The sequence below is a fragment of the Eleutherodactylus coqui genome, chromosome 8 (genome assembly GCF_035609145.1).
Source record: "Eleutherodactylus coqui strain aEleCoq1 chromosome 8, aEleCoq1.hap1, whole genome shotgun sequence".
Taxonomy (NCBI): domain Eukaryota; kingdom Metazoa; phylum Chordata; class Amphibia; order Anura; family Eleutherodactylidae; genus Eleutherodactylus; species Eleutherodactylus coqui.
The window spans coordinates 33,684,936-33,690,931 of record NC_089844.1 but is presented as its reverse complement, the minus strand read 5'-3'; positions in this window follow the sequence as shown (position 1 = coordinate 33,690,931).

Genomic DNA, 5,996 nt, shown 5'->3' with positions numbered 1-5,996 from the left:
TACTGTATATGGACTGTTCAATCAGAACATTAACAACTGCCTGGTGAAGTGAAGGCCATGCAATAGCCTGTCAATAAGTGGGATATATTAGGCAGCCCATGAACTAACTGTTCTTGAAGTTGATATGTTGAAGGCAGGAATAGTAACAAGTCTTGTTTATTCCTGGTATATAGTGGTAAATACAGGGGCGTAACTAAAGGCTCAGGGGCCCTGGTGCAAAACGTGAACTGGGGCCCCCCTCTTTCTGTATACCATGCTGCACAGAGACATAACTGGAAGCTTCTGGGCCCCAATGTAAAACCTGTAACGGGGCCCCCAACTATAATGCTTTATTCATAGTACTGGGCTCCCTATATGGAGAAGAGAAGCCTTATGGGCCCCCTAAGGCTCCTGGGCCCGGGTGCAACCGCATCCCCTGCACCCTCTATAGTTACGCCCCTGGGTAAATACCTACCAGAGGTTGTCCATGGTGAGCTGGCAACAGGGTGCCAAAGCCTCATTGATGATGGGTGAGCCAAAGCTAGCTCATGTGGGTCAATCTCACAGAAGACTGACTGTAGCACCACTTGCTGAAAACCGTTAATGCTGTAAAGGTCCCAGAACATACAGTTTACTGTGTAGCCATAGACTGGTCAGAGTATCCAAGCTGACCTCAGTGGACAGGTGGGAATCAGAACTGGATGATGGATCAATGGATCAAGGTGGCCTGGTCTGATGAATAACATATTTGTTACATCAGGTAGACAGCCGGGTGCGTTGCTTAGCTGGGGAAGAGAAGAAACCTGAGGACAGTATGGGTAGAAACCAGCGGAGGCATTGTCATGCTGTGGACAATGTACTCCCAGGAAAGCCCTGGACCTGACCTTCACAGGGATGTTACTTTAGAGCTTATTCAGACATCCATATATCGCTGGGTTTTCACGTCCGGCCGATGTACGCTGCCCCTCTCTGCAGGGGGGGGGGGAGGGACAGGAGCAGTGCACTGAGCTACCGCCCCTCGCCACTGTTTGCAATGGGAGGGGCAGGGCAGAGCAAAGTTCCGCACCCTTCCCATTGCAAATAGTGGCGAGAGGCAAAGGGTGAGGCGGGAGCTCAGTGCACTAGCTCCCGTCCCGCCTGCTCCCCCTGCAGACAGGGACAGCGTCTATCGGCCAGGCGTGACATCTGAATAAGCCCTTAACATGTACCACCTACCTAGACATTGTTACAGACCAGGAAACCTCTTTCATGGTAACAATATTCTGTAAGGACAGCGGCTTCTTTCAGCGGGATAATGTGCCCTGCCACACTGCAAAAAGTGCTAAAATATGCTTTGAGGAACATGACAAAGATTTCAAGCTGCCATGTTCATCATATCTCAATCTGATCAAGTAACTGGAGAACATTCTGGAAAAACAAGACCGATCTAAAGAGATCCAACTTTGAAATTTATAGGATCTTGTGCTAAAATCTCTGTGTAAGAGAACTAAAGTGACCAGACTTTCCCAGGGACAGAGGGGTGTGGTCAGGGGCGGGGCTTATCGAAATGTATGATTTTACCTCCGTCGTTATAAAAAGTACAGGTCCTGTTCAAAAAAGACAGCGAGCAAACTCTGCAGCGTTTCTGCATCCAAAAAACTGTCAAAATCCAATTGCGAATTTTAACAGAAAATAAGCTGCGTACCCACAACTGACCTCATACTATGCGGCGCTCCCTCTAACTTCCTCCGTAGGCCTTCCGCTGTTATCGTTCCCCGGCTTCCAGGTCCCAGCAGCTTGTAGTGGCCTCACCTGACCAGCTGCACTACACCTGACCAGGCCGCTGGGAACTGGAAGCCGGGGAGGACTTACCGCGGGAAGCCTTCAGAGGATGCATGGCTGATCGCTCTGTACCAATGGTGCAGATTTTGACTTTTTTTGGATGCAGAAGTACTGTGGAAATTTCTGCTGTGGACATTCTGCAGGATTTCCGCCACATGTAAACATACTGTAGGTCAGCTAGAGGTATGCTGCCATGTGCAGAGCGGCCGCAGTAGTAATAGTGGCAATGTGTGATTTTTCTCAGGAAAAAGCATCACTGATGCTAAAAGTAATTGTGTGAACTAAAATGCATATTTTCCACAGCAATATCACGATTGGCAGTGTGAAGGAGCCCTTAGAACATGCTTTTTTCTTCATGTTCTATGGAGAAGTCTATGAATAGAAGCCACCAGAAAAACAAGCCGCACCCAGAGTGTGTTACAGAAGGAAATACCACTATCCCAAAATGATCAGAAACAAACCGCCAAAACAGAAAAAAAACATAGTATGCTTAACATATTATAGGCTTCAACATAAAGAACGAATCGCATAAAAAATGCAAACCGCAAACTTGCGATGCGTTTTTAATACAGATGAGCGAGTATACTCGCTAAGGCACATTACTCGAGCGAGTAGTGCCTTAGCCGAGTATCTCCCCGCTCGTCTGTAAAGATTCGGGGGCCGGCGCAGGTGACAGGTGAGTTGCAGCAGGGAGCGGGAGGGGGAGAGGGAGAGATCTCCTCTCCGTTCCTCCCCGCTCTCCCCGCCCCCCAAATCTTTAGTTACGAGCGGGGAGATACTCGGCTAAGGCACCACTCGCTCGAGTAATGTGCCTTAGCGAGTATAATCGCTCATCTCTAGTTTTTAACATTAGAAATTACTATTGAAATTCGCGTTAACCACTCAGGTGTGTGGGAGCCTGAAGGCTATGTACACACAGGTGAGCGCAATCTCAGGCTGAAAACTCAACCCGATATCGCGCTCACCAATGTGCTTTTTCATGGCGATGCAAGGCGTTTTTCTGTCACTTTAGTAAAGTAGCGATCCTCCAGTGCGGCTTTCAGCCATGCGATGCGTTTTCCTGTCCCATTGAAAACAATGGGTGAGGCGTTCCGAGGAACGTGAAAATACAGAACATGCCCCGCGTTGGTGCAGGAAAGAATGCAACACACGAATTTTGTGCTATTTTCTCGACTGTGTGAAATTATTCCGGATGACGCACCTAAGGAGACATTCAAAATGGCGAGAAAAATCTGACATTTTCTCACAATGCGAGAGTGAAAACGCATGATTATTAAACCAATGAATTTTAATGGTTTCACTCTTTTGGATTGTTTTCACTCCTGCGATGCCTCGTGAAAAAAATAAATAAAAATCGCAGCATGTCCATTTTTTTTGCGATATCGCTCATTGTTTCCAATGGGGCTGGCGATTGCATTCAATGGGGCCAGCACTGCTATGGGAGATGATCTGATAGAGCTGCGGCAGAGCATTCCTTCAGCCCTGCAGGGACGTGAGGCTGTCACATCCAGGGGTTTCACCTTGTTCATGATATCTTGCCACTGCGGGGATGCAATGCTGTTACTTTGTGAAAACTCCTCGTATCCAGGGCTTTTCAGGACTGCGAGAGCGATATTGGGCTGTGAATCACACCTTGATATCGCCCTGGCCAGTGTGCAGGCGCCCTATGGCTGCCTGCAGACGGCCGGGTCGGATTCCTGACCTGAGCCCCTGCAGGGACCAGCGCGGCACTCACCTGCTCCTGCGGCTCTGCGCAGAGAGGAGCCAGCGTCCGGGGAGTGACATTTCAGCCCCGCACAGAAATAGAGCAGACCGCAACTTGCTTTCCGCGTGGACATATTGTGGCTGTCTGCCTAGGATTGCATTTTCTAACGCAATGCTATGGCAGCTTCCACAGGCGGAACTCCTGCGGGAAATCCCGCCGCTGAATTAACGATTCTGCACCGAAATCTGCATGTATACATGTGGGCTATGGAGCAGAAACTTGCAGCAGTAGAATAAGTTGTTCTTTAGCTGCATCTTGCAAAGTAATTCTGCACTGTGTGAAAGCACCCTCGAGGGATCTGAGTGTCTTATCTTTTTTTACTTCTAAATTAGCTGAATGAAGAACGGCGACACAGACGAGCGTCCCAGGAAGTTTTTATTTACCTTGAGTAATGACAATAAAGGACTAGAATCAAGACAATTTTCTTTTAAAATGTTGACAAAACACTCACTTTAATTCACTCTCATCTAAGTGTATATACAATGAAGAGCTCATAGCAGCCGAATCATACACAACGGTTTCACAGATTACAAACAAAACGGAATGCCGTAAATCACCAGAAAACGAGCAGCTGGAGGACTGATTCAGCCCCGAGGAGAACACTAAGGTTTAGTTGACACCATACAGCATAGATTGCTTATACATTTAATTCTGTAGCATACTGAAGGACTTTTTACATACGATTATCGCTGAAAATTCGTTCAAACGGCCAAAAGTGAGCGATAAGTTACATGTAGACGCGGGCAGTCGCGCACTATTCGTTCACTTAGCCGTGGGTTTTTAGCTCGCATAAAAAACATCACTTGGCAGTTTAAAAGAAATTCTTAACAATGTACTCATTGTGTTTGCCTTGCATGCATAATAAGTACATTGTTTGTTCATGCCAGGAGAAGACAATGGAATTTTCCTGGCCAGATAACCCTCACATAAACACATGCCACCTGAGGAAACAGCTGCTACTGAATTAACGTGAACTAATGAGGGAAAATAGAGACGATTAGGTGTGAGTAATTTTATGCAAAAATGTCGGCAATTCGTTCAATCGTTCGTCCGTTGAAAAGGGCCTTAAGAAAGGTTGCTGTTAAGAAGTAAAAGTTAATGCATTACAAACAGATCAATTTTTCTCAAGCCCTCAAAAACTCTACATTGCCATTTTAACTGTATAAGAGAGCATTATGAATTACGTTGCCGCTTTCTTTTGGGCCACAGCCGATGTAAAACTGTAGTCCGCTATGTGCAACTTTACACGAATAGCGAAGCTTCTTTTATTGCACCAAAGCTCTAAAAATGTATAATTTAAGTGAATGAAATTACTGGGTTGTTTTTTTTTGCAGAAAAGAAAAATTAACAAACTGAAAAAATTGTCTCCCCGCTCTAGTTAATAAAGCTTTAGCGCACTTATTATCTAGATTATTGCTTCCCTGTTCTCCACACTCAAGGCTTATCTGTTTTTGCCAAGGGAGCCAATCCTCATGCGACTCCTATGGAGGTTCATAAGACCAATAGACTAACAGATCAGCCCTAGAAATACTTGCTGCGCGTTTCACTTTATGCATCGCACAGGGTGAAATCCAGTTAGAATCTGCAGGAAAAAAACTGAAATGTTACAGATTTACAGTGACGTCACAAACACACACGTCAATTCCCATTGGGAAGTTTTTTCACGGCTGCTGGAATACAATGATGGTTTTCCATTCTGCAGTTTTTACGGTGTAGTACAAATGACGTGCTAACATTGAAAACAAGTTTATATAACTTTATATGCTTTGCTACCACTTCTGTACAACAAAAATACCTTAAAAATAAATCACTGGTCATTGTTAAAGAATATATATGACTTTTTGATTACTCTTTAATCTGGATTTTAGGAGGTGGCATAGACAAACAGAGATGCCAGCATTTTTTTACAGCATTCACAGTTCAGGTATTTACAGATACAACATTACCAATAGTGTCCTTTTTATTTTTAGATTTTGTTGACATAATGCATGTTTCATCGGAAAGTTTCTTATTTACCGTGTATACTCAAGTATTAGCCGACCCGAGTATAAGCCAAGACAATAAGTTTTACCACAGAAAACTGGGAAAACTTATTGACTGGAGTATAAGCCTAGCTAGACTCAAGTATATACTGGGTAAAGAAAAAACGCAATACTCACCTCCCAGCCGGCGTCTGTGTCCCAGCGCGATGGTCTCCCCGGAGGTCCGGCAAGCTGCTTTAGGATTCTCCCCGCTGTCATCTCCCTGCTCATCTTTCAATTCCCCCGCTGTCAGCGCTGTGTAAGTAAGCGCTGTGATTGGATCGAGCGCCAGCCAATCACAGCCAGCGCTTGATAAACCAATCACAGCCATTCAGGGATGTCATCCACTGAATGGCTGTGAATGATCGAGCGCTGGCTGTGATTGGCTGGCGCTCGATCCAATCACAGCG